At 46.5% G+C, this 15,557-nt stretch overlaps 1 long non-coding RNA gene across 2 annotated transcripts in view; it reads left to right on the top strand.

The window, feature by feature from the left end:
• Positions 1–15,557, top strand: part of LOC146180177 (uncharacterized) — a 94,090-nt gene that overhangs the window by 16,671 nt on the left and 61,862 nt on the right. For both annotated transcript variants that reach the window (XR_014700787.1, XR_014700786.1), the window contains exon 2: positions 11,012–11,237. This is a non-coding gene — a long non-coding RNA (uncharacterized LOC146180177). The remainder of the gene's footprint in view (positions 1–11,011; positions 11,238–15,557) is intronic.

Raw genomic sequence — 15,557 nt, 5'->3', positions numbered from 1 at the left:
CTGAGATCAACACTAAATTTCATACATAATTGTGTTTGCCACTTGAACAAAACAAAAACATTGTCATAGAAATCACCCTAAGGAAAGTTGTTAAGGAAAGGCCACCCTAAGGAAAGTTAATTGAGAACGCGTCGTGTCCAGTAGAAGCCACCATGGGCATTAGGTCCGTTGTGGACAAGCATGGCGATTTATGAAATTAATAGCATTACATCACTAATTACTTAAAAAAAAGCCCTGGGATTATAATTAAATATTAATACTAACTACTGCTCCAAAAAGTGCTTTAATTACCTTGCAAGTTATACACAATATAAATATAATTGCTCTAATATTGGTTGTTCTTTTTGACATCCGAATAGGGGTCAGAATTCCGAAAAGAAACGTGGAATTTCTGATTCAGACTGCATAAAACAGTCATTACGTTTTGTGAAAATCAGGCAATGGTTTCCGTGAAAAGGAAACTGCTCTACAAGTGAAGGCTGCGGCCGTGATTTAACAACGCGGTTAACAAATTATGAACAGTGCAAAATGACACAATCGCCTCCATTAGTCACAGTAGTGTTATAGAGCTGCAAGTTGAACTAAAAAAAAAAAAAGGGAAAAAAAACACGAAGCCGGTTTCTCGGACAAGATGCTAGACCGTACTAGACGCAAAATCGTAGCCTTGTGTACAGCGCTCCCCTTATAGTTTGCAGTTACAGCGTACCTAAAACAAAAAAGTGCGCTTCTCGACCCAGGGGAATAGCGCACGGTTAAAGAAATTGATGGTGGTTTAGCTACAGTTAAACTATAGTGTGCACGCAATAGCTTCATTCGCGTCCTTCTCCTCGGGCTCCATGCTGTAGCAATGGCCTGGCGCTTTGACCGCTCCTGTTTATATACACTCAGTCACAATATGACGTCAATTATCACGTAACATCGAACAATCTATAGTTCATAGCTTTGACCTTTGTTACCATGCATGGGTGGCTATACCACAAGTGTTTCGTGGTTTGACCTCTGGCTCACATGAAGGTCGTATTCCTGCGCATGGAGACCTTGGCTTTGCCGATAGTGAATCTATACCTTCCCAAGCAAAACTGCGCGCAGCGGTGGTTGAGTGTCTTTGGCGTTTGACCTTCCATTTGCGTTTAATTTTGTTTAAAAAGTTGGCTTGAAATTCTTGCGTTGTAGGGAGGATTTATGGCAAATACCGATTGCTCGCGCTCGTTTTCCGGTATTAGTAAACAGCTTTTCATGGACCCTTTGACGTCGTTGGATAAACCTATATGATATCTAAATTCCTCTGCGGTGCCCTACATGTCCCCTGTGTATTTAGAAAATGTGAACTTCTCCTTAGGTCGGTTAGCAAGTTTCTCGAAACCTCTCTGCGTGAACGCAGTATTTTAATTAGAACCCGCTGAGCGTAAATTTCCTCATCGCGGCTTAATTTGGCGTCGAGTTCGAAATAGTGTTTGAAATCCGACCACGAAAGCTAGATTTACGAGGAAAAAAAAACAAGCAAAAAATATATACTACAAGCCACAGTTGTCAGATTTCGGTCAAAACAATACAGGAACAATGGAAAAGAAGAGGCTCGCTTATACGTCGCTCCGTTTCTACAAAACTAGATCCAGCAAATGAGCTACTAGCGACGGAAATGGCAGTGGTGCATCTTAGTGAACGTAATTTAGGAACAATTACTTTTGCTGCCATATTATTACACCGAGGTAATTAATTATATCACTAGGCTACTAGTGTTGAAATGTAATTATTTACAGTAAAATTTACCATGAAATGTAATATAAGTCCGTATAAAATTTCCTTACAGTGATTTAAATGCTGTTGTGTATGATTGTAAGCAGCAAAAATAAAGAAAACGGGGAAGTTCCCCGGTAGGTTTAATGCTGAAGTCTCCGTATTGCACAAAACTGTTCCTCCACCTCCTTCTCCTGACGATCATTTTATTCTAGCCTTCGGTGGGTAATGAACAAATTAAAACAGATGAAATTAAAAGATCTGAAGATTAAAAAAAAAAAAAAGCATCAACGCGAAGTTCGAGTAACCAAAATAAAGCCAAAAACGAAATTTTGCAGAACGCTCTTTAGTGCAAGGCATATTTCAAACGTCATATTAGGGCGAAAGCATTTATTGGCTCATCGTTGTCGTCAGGAAAAGTGTCACGGTTTTGCGGAGGCTTAAAAAATGAAATAATAATTCTTGTCTTCCACTGAACAATAGAACCTCCATCCCTTGGATCCCCAGCCCAGCGCTTTACCACTGCGCCACGCCCCGGATTTTTTTTTCTTTACTTCCTGGCTTTGGCACACGACATGACGTAAAAGGAAAATTCCATCGAAACATGAAAAAAGACACACAAGACAATGTACATGAGTGAATGCCATGATCAGTCAGTGTTTGACTGGCCTCGTCGCTTTAAAACTCCCGCAGAGACAACAAAGGCGTACATATGTACCATGTCGTAAAGGATGGGAGGAATGTGATTCAGCAGTCACCCTTTTTACTCGAAGCATCATTCACCGCCACATTCGCAACAAATACGTAGCAGAATGCGGCTCTCAGGCTGTCGCCTTTCACCACTTTAGTCGCCAAAGTGTCTCGTGATTTTAACGACATGTGTTAGCGAAAACAGATCGTACATAGTGATGCTCGCAAGGACTCAGGTGTAGGCCCGTCACGAGTATTATATGGGCTAAAGTTGACTTGTTTACACTGTGATTTAACTCGATAAACTCGAGAAGACTATGTTGGACGTCAGTATAGCTCATCTCGAAGCGACCTCCACACCGCCTCACGCGGTATAGCAAAGAATATTGGCGAGAAGCGTATCAAGCGCTGCATCAGCAGAGAGGGGGCCGCTCTTACAGCGGAAAGATAGAACTCGCGGTGACAGCAGAGCAGGGAACCCCTGATTTACGACCCCTCTGTTGAGTCTCGGTCGTCGTCTCTCTTCGCCCGAAGACAAAAGAGACAACACGAAGGGAGGCTGAAAGAGGGCTCTTGCTGCTGTCGAGCCTGGTAGCACTCGTAACCTATAGGGTTCGCGCCGACGACGACCACTCGGGTACACTTCGTCACGCAGTTGGATGCAATGCGGTTGCCACTGAAGAGGCTGCCATTCGGGAGTTCGCGCGGTTTCAGCAATTATAACCTGGAGAGTGAAATCATGGAAACCGTTACGATGCTATTACACCAACCCGATAACGCTCCAGAGTACACGTAGACGAAGACGCATGCTGGGCTTTCCATCATGGAACATCACCCCAAAAACGCTGGCGGGAAGAAGACATTTACAGGGAGCGCCGTCACCCCCGTTTCCTCAACCGCACCCATACCCCTTGGAAACGGGTCGCCAACCCAAAAATTGCGTACATATGTGCTAAGCACTGTGCACCAAACTCTTCATACTCCTGCTTCACTCGAAGAATGGCTCGTCCTCCAAGCTGAACCCCGTAATGTGGCGGGCAAGACGACTACAGTACTGAAAAGCGTCGGGCAGGGGCCAAAGTTCAGTAAATATTATTGTATCTTATTTTAGACGTACCCACTGTGGTCTCCACTGCAGGGACCAGAAAAGGGATTGCGCATGATTTTAACAGTCGGGCGGTCATTCTGAGCTGTATCGCCCGCTTCGAAGACCGTAGCCATGACACACGCCATAAGCAACCAAGCAGCAAGAACTACAAACAAACGAAGTGACAAAGAGACGGACAGTTAGATGGACTGACAGACAAAAGTATCAACTGACTGATGAAAATAGCATACGAATTAATAAGCGAAAGAGTGAACTGAGCAGTAAAAATATAAATAAGTGAATACTGTGAATAAACAGGGCGTATAAGGCTTTTCAGCCGGTATGTAACGGGGCATCGTGCACTATATGTGATCTGAAAACTGAACACTGTGTGCAGAACAGCTGTAAATCGTACACATGTGCACATAGGCGCACGTGATGCTTGCTGTGCTGCAGTCTACATGTGGCACGCGTTGTTCTTTCTAAAGCGAAAGCTTCGCTACGATCTGCCGTAGCTTGGCTGGCGTGTGTTCCGCATCGCCTTGAGCATGCCTAGCGGCGCGAGGCCTCCGCGCAGCCGCTTCTCACCAAGTGCGGCACGCGGAGACGGCGGCGGCGCTAGCTTCTTCCTCTTCTGCTGCTTCGCTTCTTCTACTGCTTCTTCTTCACCACACAACTGGTAAACTACATAAGTACCGATACATATCTACACAGATATACAACATTCCCTTGGACAGTGCCTCACAGCATTCCGGTCCCCTGCCTGAGAACTCCCCGACTAGATCTTCGCGCGCTTTCGCTCTGCCTACTTTGGTTTAGCTGTGTTAAACCTTTCTTTATTTTTCTTAATTTTTATGCGTTATTCTTTGAACGGTTCCTGGTTCCTGCATTTATTATGCGAAGTGGATTTTGCGCTGGGCTGCTGTTCCAAAGATAGCATGGTTTGTCACCGGCCCGCGGTGACCGTATTTCGACGAATTACCAATGTATTTCGGAGACGTTGTCAGCGCACTTCCAGGTTGCCGCGAGAAATCAGGCAACCAAAAGGAACAGAACACCATACAAAATTAGACGGCAGTTTATACAGGAACTGCCATTGCATGGCATTCATCACACGTCGTCATTCCAGGCTGCTGTACATGCAAGCGTGGTGCTCCACTTTGGATTTTTACATCCATATGAACGTTTCACATACCCCAGGTGTTGGCTCACTGTATAGTATCAAGTGAACTGAACTGATCGAACCCGGTTCGATCCATGCCGCGGCGGCCGTGTTTCGACGGAGGCGAAATGCAAATGCGCCCATGTGTGCTATGCGATGTCAGTGCACGTTTAAGAATCCTAGGTGGTTTAAATTTTCGGGACTCTCCACTACGGCGCTTTTCGTAGCCTGAGTCTCCCCAACCAAGTTAGCAAGCAATCACAACCTCTCCGCTAGTATGAATTGCAACCCAGCTCAGCTGCGGCTTGGGCAAGCTGCACAGAATTGCAGTTGCTGCCGGCATCTAATTCGCTTTCTTCTGAGGATGTACCAAGAGTTTCGCAACAGCTTTCTGGGGAGGAAGATGCCGGCGGTTCTTCGGCCTCTGACGCAACTAAGGCCCCTTCAGACACAACGGTCCCAGCTCGGCGCCAGGGCAGCAGTGCGTGCGAACCAGCGGCTTCGAGACTGAGGGGTGGTGCGTGTCGTGGTCGCGTCTTGCGCTCATCCAGTCGCTTAATTGTGCCGTTTCTCGACTGTGTGGCAATGCGCCACGCAAGACCTGAGAAATGTATGAGAAATGTGCGCCCAACGTTGCGAAAGCTGTGCTGACCTCTTGCTGGGGTGGCGACCTTGTATATTCGACCTTGACTCGAAACCGAACTAGCACATCGTGTTCGGCGTAATCTACGCGCTTCTGGAACCTTCACTCCAAAGCCCAGTGTTGAGAGGACGATATAGTATCCAGCCAATCAATGGGCAAACGTTTCACTCACACCCATCTACCACCTATCAATGCATCCACGCACCAACTCCCTCAGACTTTGTCACACCAACCTATCAATACATCCACCTATTCACTCAGACATTCTCACACCCACCCACTCATTCAGACATCCAGCCACCCGCTCGCACGTACCTATTACTGCATCCACCCACCTACACATTCAGGCATCCGCTCGCGCGTACCTACCTACAATACCCCAACCCATTCCGTCCGTCCATCCGTCCGTCCGTCCGTCCCTCCCTCCCTCCCTCCCTCCCTCCCTCCCTCCCTCCCTCCCTCCCTCCCTCCCTCCGTCCGTCCGTCCGTCCGTCCGTCCGTCCGTCCGTCCGTCCGTCTATTACACCCGTCAACGTTATTTAAGACATCTAGCCGCATATTTTTGGCTGGTCTGGACGAGTTTTCAGCTGGAGTGAAGATTGCTGGAAAACGTATCAACAACCTTAGATATGCGGATGATACCACTTTAATGGCAGAAAGTGAAGCGGAACTCAAGAGACTTCTGATGCGCGTACAAGAAGAGAGTGAGAAGTTTGGGCTTAAACTGAACATTAAAAAGACAAAGATCATGGCGTCTTGCCCTATCAAGTCCTGGAGCATCAAGGGACAAGAAGTGGAAGCTGTGACAGATTTTCTCTTCTTGGGCTCCAAGATTACCTCAGAAGGAGACTGCAGCCATGAAATTAGGAGACGCCTGCTTCTGGGAAAGAGAGCAATGGTTAGCCTTGACCGCCTAGTAAAGAGCAGAGACATTAGTCTGCCAACCAAGATCCGTATAACTCGTGCTATGGTCTTTCCAGTTGTGATGTATGAATGCGAGAGTTGGACTGTGAAAAAGGCTGACCGCCGAAGAATTGACGCGTTTGAATTGTGGTGCTGGCGAAGACTCTTGAGAGTTCCTTGGACTGCCAGAAGATCAAATCAGTCAATATTGTCGACCATAAACCCTGACTGCTCATTGGAGGGTCAAATTCTAAAGTTAAAGCTCAGCTACTTTGGTCATCTGATGAGAAGAGAGGAGTCGCTGGAGAAAGATTTGATGTTTGGAAAGGTTGAGGGTTGCCGGAGAAGGGGTAGGCAGCGAACGCGATGGTTAGATGGCATTCTCGAGGCATTGCAGATGAAGTTATGTGATGTTAGGAAGATAGTGAGAGACCGGAAAGCGTGGCGTGACATGGTCAATAGGGTCACGAAGAGTCGGACACGACTGAACTGAACTGAGCCGCATATTTAGCAATACTCTATTTCCACTCCGTCATTGATTGCAAGGTCGAGGTCGAGCAAGATGCCGTCCGCCGAGAACACCCGAAAGAATTGAGAGAAATTATATCATGCTGGCAAGACACACGTTTGTGGAATGAAAATTCACAGAGAAAGAAAACAGTGTTGATTCGCTAATCAGTCAGCTCATATTGGTTCCAGCGGATGTCTTGCTGTCACGCTTTCCATTCACCTCTTGCTTTTGCTTAACGCGCAGAAGTGCTTTTCTTTTTCGTCCTCGAGCCTTTATTCTGCATACGTCAGCCATGAACCCCCCCAACTCAGTGAATAATCAAACCTTGTCTCAGTAAAATCCAATCATCACCATCATTGCGAACTCGACTCTGAACCATGGGTCAATGCCGTGACTTGAGGCTAAAACACCAGGCCAACCGAGCGTCGCCTGTTAGTAACAGTTAGCGGCGTTTTACAGTCGATAAACACGTCTCTAAGCTTGGCGGGACAGCGACATGCCGTAAACTAGCGCTCGCGCCACTCCAAAAAGGCATTTGTTACGGCTTTTGAGCAACAGTTTGAAGTGCATGGGACACAGCTGCAATTTGAACGATCAACTACAGCGCATAGATAAACAGCTAGGAAGCTGTTTATCTTGAAATAGGGACCGCAAGCTTGAAAAGGAGACGCTTCACAGAGCGCCGTGAGTGCGTTGTCCCCGCTGGGTCGGGACAACGCACGTTCTATTATTGTCTGTGGGTGTGCTGTTGGAAGGAAGGGTCGAATGGAGACAAGCGCGACACATAATCAGAATTGACAGCGTTGCTGCTACGGCGGACAAACATCGTCACGTGCCGCCAGAGGCGGCGTTGGTGGAGCCAGTGTTCGGGTCAGGCTCCGCGCTATGCACTTTCCCTTGCCTTTCCGGTACGGCATGGATGCGAGCGACGCGAGGAAATGTCGCCGTGGGGCACAAGCAAAAGGGAAGGGAGCTAAGGGTGAATTAGCAGGTATGGAGAGGGCAGACGGAGCTGAGCGCATCTGAGCGGCTGCCAAAACGACGGCGACGCTTCAAAAGAGCAGTGAGCCGCGTGAACGGAGCTGCCGCCGCTGGAGAAAGAAAGGCCACCGTTTGTGGCGGCGAGCTGCGCTGGCATCGTCGGAGCAGCCGGAACACTGCTGCTTCTGGAGGAGAGAAGACTCACGTTCCTCCTTCTTTCTCCTCCTCTACCCTTGTCTGGCTTCTCTCTTTCGTCCGCAAAAGTTCGCACGCGCGCGCGCTGGCGGCGACGAGATTGGGCAATCATTTGCCCCGAAAGAGCGACGGCAAAATTGACGCAAGAGGGGAGACGAGTATGGAGGAAAAAAAAAAAAAAAAACCCATGGAGACGAGCTCCTTTCACGTGCACCCGATGCACCCGGCGCACGCTCATGCAATGTGAGCACAGCGCCGACGGTAGCGCTGCGCTGGGATAGCGGCAGCATCCCTGTTCGTTCGCCCTGTCCCATGCCCGTTTTTCTGCTCTCATCTAGCTGCGCGAAGATACGCTTCCGCTTCGGCTGCTGACGCTTCAGCAGCAGTGAGTAACAGCTGGTTGCAAGTTTGTTTTGTCGTTCGCCCAAGTCCGGTCGGGTCACTGGTCTCTGCGGAGGCAACGCCGCGGAGAGCAAAACCCGTTTTTGAGAGCGATCGGTCGCTGGGGCCTCCGGCAGCAGCATCACGCTCGCCTCTCCTATTTGTTTTTCCTATTTTTGCTTGGGAGACAGAACACATGCAGTATATATGGCAGAGGCGAGGACCAACGGTCGCGTAGTCAATACATCAGCAGCCGATCGCTGCCTCCGTCGCTACTGCTCGCCACAAGCCTACTTGCACGATATGCGCTGCTGCTTGTCGGCGACAGGATCGTGATCGCGAAAGCAGTAACGGCAAAAGCAGAGGAGGCTACGTTGTTCAGAGGGATACGCCGCTGTAGAGGTTTTAGTTTCGAGCGATGGCCTGAACGGGAGCCGGTCTTTGTTGTGGCGTGGCCGTCGTCGGTCGCCAGCGCGATCGCGGACCTGTTGCTGCTTCTCTTCTCCTCCCCGGTCGCGGAACCGTCAGTGTCGTCTGCTCTCTGCCGGCCGCCGTGCTGCTAGTGAAGGCGAAGGTGGCGCCATCTGAATCGCGTTGATGACACTATTTTCTGTGCAGCAGTGAAGGTCGGTGCGGCTGCCCGTCGTTTAATCTCTCGCTGTCAGTACTCGATATAAAAACATTGTATGCTAGAAAGACTCGACACTTCGACTTAAAAAGCCGTGTTTAGTGACAGCGGGGAGTCATAGTCTCATCGTAATGCGCGCAAAAACTTTCTGACGAAGAAACTCGCGCACTGATGGGAAAGATCAGCGGACTTTTCCAGCTGTTTTCGCACCTTTGACGTTCCCGTAGCAACCATTAACTTGGCGCTGTTAAGTGTGTTTCATGTTTCGCGAACAAATAAGGAGCTCCTGCTACATATCATGCACATGCCTTGAAATAAGGGCGCAACTTGCATCATCTTTCGAAACTTCGTACTCATCCAGCAGGCTTCTTGCTTTTCAGCGTTCCTGAGTCCTGATTCCTACCAAAACGGAATGCATGTATCGTTCGGACTTCAGCTGCTTTGTAATGCTTTGACCATTGTCAGATTAAGCCTCGTTTGCAGTAGCGACTCTCACATTGTGCTGTCGATTTGCCTCCCATCAAAGGCCCCCCGCAAAGCATGTCAACGGCCTCCCGCATGTTTAAAACACTAGTAAGGGATGAAACATAATAAATTGTAGAGAGCGGGCTATATGGCGCCCTTTGCCACAAGACGGCATTGCGTCACGCACTCAAGACAATCAATGCTAGTATTCAGTTCACTTCAATAGCGTCAGCCTGTATTTCAATACGCCCCCTTTTCTTTTCAACAGTTCACTTATGCATTCTTTCATTTCTTTTTGTTTCTTCTATATTTTATGAGATAATTGTGTCTGAAGTCGCTGGAACTGGGAAAGTACCACATCTGTTTTCACTTCGCTGCCGTTGCTCTTATCGTATATTCCCGCGGCTTTACGGGCTGCGGTGCCGCAACTGGAAGGCAGCTTGGGCGGCATACTGTCGAGCGCGTTGTGTCCGCATAGCGTTCAGAAAAAAAGACGGTGAATTGATAAGTGCGCCTTGTTACGACACTTTCAAGTTGAGCGGGAATCCGAGAAGCCCCTTGTTGCCATTCCAAGAGGCAGTGGTGGCGGAAATAGACGAGAGATTAGGCAGCAGAAGAGAAAGCAGAATAAGTTTGAATCAATGGGCAGCGAACGCCCCTGCGAAGTATTTGATTAAAGCTTCCGCTTAGTGGCACTCTGCGTATGAAAGAAAGGAATGTAAAATAAAACGTTGTGGAGGTTCATTCCGGTTAAACTTAGTTATCCCAGAGTGAGCTCTGTTAAGCATGACTACACATGAGACCTGCGTCGAAGCACTTGGACCGGAACGCACCCCACCCATAGCGAGACTGAGTAGCCAAGCGCCGGCGATAGATAGATAGGAATGAGGATGGAAGGCAGGGATGTTAACCAGAAAGGCCTCAGGTTGGCTATATCCTACACTGGGGAAAAGGGGATTAAAGAGGGGAAGAGAAAAGGGATGCGGAGTACAGTCAGAGTTTGTCACAGAAGCCGGTGACTGTTAGAAAACTAAACAGTGCCATGTATGCCCTAAAGGTGATCGACTGCCGTGGCCACGGACCAAGTAGCGCCAGCGCATAGTAACGTGGTCAGTTCACATTAAAGAACTTCAGGTGGATGAATATTCCGGCGCATTCCACTACCGTGTCTCGGCTCAAGGTGAAGCGCAAGTGAATAATGACCTTGAACCAATGCGATATAAATTTTCGGAGCCCTCCGCTATGGCGTCTCTCGGCTCAGCATCAAATTTGCAGCATCACATGACCTTGAGAGTCAATGCGAAGAGCAGAGCTCATGCTATAATATGGGCAAGGTCACTGGAAAGGATCTGCGTTTGTTGGGAGTATTAGAAGTAACTCATGCCTCGGCGAAACAGAAAGGCATTCGTCAGAAGTGTATCATGGCTAAGGAAGCGCTAAAAATATAACGACAATCAAATTCTTACAGACACCCGACGTTTCGGAACCTATTTCCTCGTGGTTTAACCGCGGGGCACACATTTGTAATAACGGTACAGTTAGCAATAATTCAATTAGGTAATTTTACTTGCACGCAGCAGCGGACGGATCTAAGTGCCGTCAGTAACTGCCTTCCATCGAACTTGTAGGTGGCATTTCGCCGATCGTGCCAAGCCTCGCATCAACGGTGCTGCTTCACATCACCTGGGAGCGTATCAAGATTGCCGGCCTATCACTGAACTCCTTGTCAGCTAATCCAGCGACGGGTGGTCGAGTTATAAGAAGAACGCAGCGGACGACATCGCAACTTGCACGCAGCAGCAGCAGCGAACGGATCTAAGTGCCGTCAGTAACTGCCTTCCATCGAATTTGCAGGTTGGTAGAGTCTGTGCTTTATTCATCAACAACTTTGGTGCCTCCACTGCTGTTGCTGTTGCTGCACTGGTATGTTGCCAATATTGGAATGTTTTCCATGCCATGAAGAGATACCTAGCGATGGAGTGTCTATTACATACATGCCATGCCAATATGAATATCATATTGGTGAATGTGCAGGAGTCAGTTCTAGTCAATATAGCAAGAAGGCCGACTCTTTAAAGGCTAACTGGAACTGTAAGACTTGTGAAAGCGCTAAGAAACGGAGTGGATCGACTTCCACAACGCCGAAAAACTCTAACTTTGAATACAAGCTGAACGGCATAAATGAGAAGCTTTCATTGCTTGTTCCACAAGTGGCGAAGGTTGAAGCGCTTTCTGAACTGATATCTAAGGTAGATGGAATTGAGGCGTCAATCCAACTTGTGTCTGGGAAGCATGACAAACTTCTGGAAAAGCTTAAGGGCGCTCACTAGGAGGATGTTGCCGTGAAAAAAAAAAAAAAAAAAAAAATTAGTTGAAGCAGTCGAGTATGGCCGCTTCCCTTGCGTCAAAGAAATGAAGCTTCAGAAAATTAGCCATGAGTAGTGGGAGGCGAAGCTGGCTCACACAGAGCTGGCACATTCAGCGCCAGCTGATCGGTCAGGCCTGGAGGACCGTACTCGCCAATGGTTTCCCGGACCTGGGTGAACTCCCGCGTAATTACTTTGTATAAATAAAGTTTATTCTCTCTCTCTCTCTTCAGGTAAACGATCTGGAGCAATACAGCTGCCGTCTTTGAAAGTCACGGCATAGTCATGAAAGATAATGAAAACCTCTTTGAAAAGTTGAATGACCTAGCTAGCCCGTAAACTGGAGCTTCCTGAACTAACGGATTCTAATTTAGAGTCTGCACCGCGCGCAAGTAAGGTCGGGGTGAAGACTTGTGACTGCGCGGTTTTCATCGAGCAATCTGAAAGACAAATGGACGCGAAGTTGGTTTCAGACTCAGACAAAATCGTTCAGATCGTTCAGCTTCAGACAAAAATGGTTTTTAGACAACCTTACGGCGATCAATAAACGTCTTTTGTGGCTAGCACGAGCAAAAAATGAAGAAAAAACCTATCGCTTCACATGTCAAAGGAATGGACATGTGCTTGTGCGAAAAAATGAAGTGCCAGTGTCATTTAGATTTGCACTCAAAGTGAATCTCGGAAAACTGGTGCGAACAGAAGCTATAATCGCTTATGCGCCCGCCACGTCAAGATGGAAACGTCATTGCCGCAACGTTCTTATCATGATGCCATATCATTCGATATTGCAGTTAAAAAAAGGAAAGGTCTCGTTTTTATTCCTTCTATCATTTAAACGCACACAATTTTGGTAGCATAAAGGATCAATTAGGCTTACAACTGGCTTCGTTGAGCAACGACTTCGACATCTTAGCCTTCAGCGAGATATGCCTCACTATAGCAGCCGTCACGTAATAGATTTTGACGGGTATTCATGTGAAACAGTTTGCAGAACAAATGAAGAAAGGAGGAGATGTTGCCCCTTTCTGTTAAGAATAACCTATATTATAAGGCCATGTCAGAGCACAGCTATTGCTTTGAGTCCCTTTTCATCAAACGTACGCCATGCTTTCATACTTGGTGTACTTTATCGCTCTCCGTCCGGTGAGTTTGATGATTTCAGTCATCTTTTTAACTATGCTATGGTCTTTCCAGTTTGATGTATGGATGCGAGAGTTGGACTGTGAAAAAGGCGGACCGCCGAAGAATTGACGCGTTTGAATTGTGGTGCTGGCGAAGACTCTTGAGAGTTCCTTGGACTGCCAGAAGACCATATGAGTCGATATTGTTGACCATAAACCCTGACTGCTCATTGGAGGGTCAAATTCTAAAGTTAAAACTCAGCTACTTTGGTCATCTGATGAGAAGAGAGGAGTCGCTGGAGAAAGATTTGATGTTGGGAAAGGTTGAGGGTCTCCGGAGAAGGGGTAGGCAGCGAATGCGATGGTTATAGATGGCATCCTCGAGGCACTGCAGATGAAGTTATGTGATGTTAGGAAGATAGTGAGAGACCGGAAAGCGTGGCGTGACATGGTCCGTAGGGTCACGAAGAGTCGGACACGACTGAACGACTGAACTGAACTGAGGATCAGATGGTAACGCTGAACATGCCTGTTGTAATCTTGGGTGACTTTAATATCAATCTTTTTCAAGTGTCTGATCGTGCCTGGGAATTCACGGATCATTTAGCATCTTGTGGTTGTAATAACATCATTGAGGTTCGCACTAGAATTACAGCATCTACTGAAACGTGAATTGACTTACGTTTAACTTTATGCAAAAAAAAAAGAAAGAAATAGAAGCTGGTGTTTTAACGAGTGTTATCAGTGATCATATGGCGAAGTTTTGTTTTCTCCTGAATTTTTCCTCACGCCGAAACTCGGCAGCCGATCCAGTTATTTTCAGGTGGAGCATTATACGAAAAACAACATTACTTACTTTCGCCAGTTGGTAGCATCGGCAGACTGGAGCAATATTATAAGTTTGGAAGATCCGATTTCGTTTTATAACCCGTTCCTTGAACCGATGATTAAACTTTATGACACGGGGTTTCCTTTGGTATTGCCAAAAAGAGCAAGAAAGAAAGAAAGCCGTGGATAACTCAAGACCTGCTGCGCCGAATAAAAGCCCGTAATGAACTCTTTGAAAGGTTCATATCATCAAGAGACATAGAGATATTGAAAAAGAAATTCAGAAAAAGAAAACCACCAAAGAGCCCTTCAGTATCTTCATCGGAGTAATGCGAAAGCACGGATGCTGCTGTTGGTTGCTTCTGGTTGGTTCTAGTTGCTTAATTCCCTTCTTGTTTACCCATTTTAGTCTTTGGGACTTTAGAATTGCGCGCCATTCCCTTCTTATGCTGTTTTTCGACTCTACTTTCGATTGCGTGACGTCACAAATTTGACGTCACATTATTTCACTTACCCATTTTAGTCTTCGGTACTTTCAAATTGCGCGCCAATTCCTTCCTATGCCCTTTTTCGGTTCTACTTCCGGTTGCATGACGTCACATCCTTGACGTCACCCTAACTGACTGCCTTAATTAACTACATTAGTCTTTGGTACTTCCAAATTGCGCGCCAATCCCTTCCTATGCCCTCTTTTGGCTCGACTTCAGGTTGCGTGACGTCACATCCTTGACGTCACCCTAATGGACTGATTTAATTAGCTATTTTAGTATTTCATACATTCAAACGTGGCGCCAAGCCATTGGCTAAGCCCAATGAGACTATTTCCGCCTTTACATTTAAATTTTCTAGCTCTAATTAATCACCTATATAACTGTTTGGCCTAATTATGTTTTCAACACAACATTACATCATCCTTCTATCGAATGAAACCACACATTAACCTCGACCTCTTCTCAATTACAACTGCTGCTGACAACTTTTGCATTTCCCGCTTGTATCAATTACCTAATTAACATATTAGCCTAATTATTTTCTCGCCGATAACATAACGTCACCCTCTATCGATTGATACCACTCATTAACATCTACCACTTCTTAATTACTCACAACTGCTATGGACACGATCTTGCTGACGCGGTCTGCGAACAGAGATCTGTGAACATAGCGAAGTAATGATTTCGAATTAATAAGTTAGGGATGGATTTAAAGAAGTCTCGTACGCTCTACTACATTGATAAATTTGTCAGTATTCACTTTGATCCGCAAAAACAAAAAAAAAAACATAGCGCACAATAAAGAGCTTATTTAGACAACCTATTAATTGCGTACCTAATGAAATGAAGTTACATGAGCAATTTCAGTGGCAAATGAGTTTAATCTGCATTTCTTGAATTATGGTGCCACCAACTCAACATGCTCTCTACAAGGTACTTAAACACAGTATTCAGAACACCATGTTCTTAAAACCTGCTACTCTCGTGGAAATTGTCAGCATAATCAACGATATTAAGAATAGCTCCCCGTCTAACTTTGACGAGATAAATAAAGGCCGCAGCAGATCTTACATGTGTTGTGCTGTGTCGATTAATTAATCTGGTGTTTGCGACGGGCATTATTCTTGAAAAACTGAAAATATCAAAAGCCTCTGTTTTACACAAAGGAGGAGCTCTGAACGATATAGGTAGCTATAGTCTATATCAAGTTTTAATTAAAAAAAAAAAAGAACATCGCAACAACGGAGACAAGAGAGAAGAAAGAAGACGGGACCAGAGCAGACTAGCAACTGAAGATTTTATTGAAACCAAGAGGACGCATGAACAATGCTAACAGCACTGATACCTGATATATATATATATATA

This window comes from Amblyomma maculatum, chromosome 9, assembly GCF_055883805.1.
Source record: "Amblyomma maculatum isolate TAMU_Amacu chromosome 9, ASM5588380v1, whole genome shotgun sequence".
NCBI classification, from domain to species: Eukaryota; Metazoa; Arthropoda; class Arachnida; order Ixodida; family Ixodidae; genus Amblyomma; species Amblyomma maculatum.
Note: the sequence above shows the minus strand (reverse complement) of the source record. Positions and strands in the feature narration are given on the sequence as shown.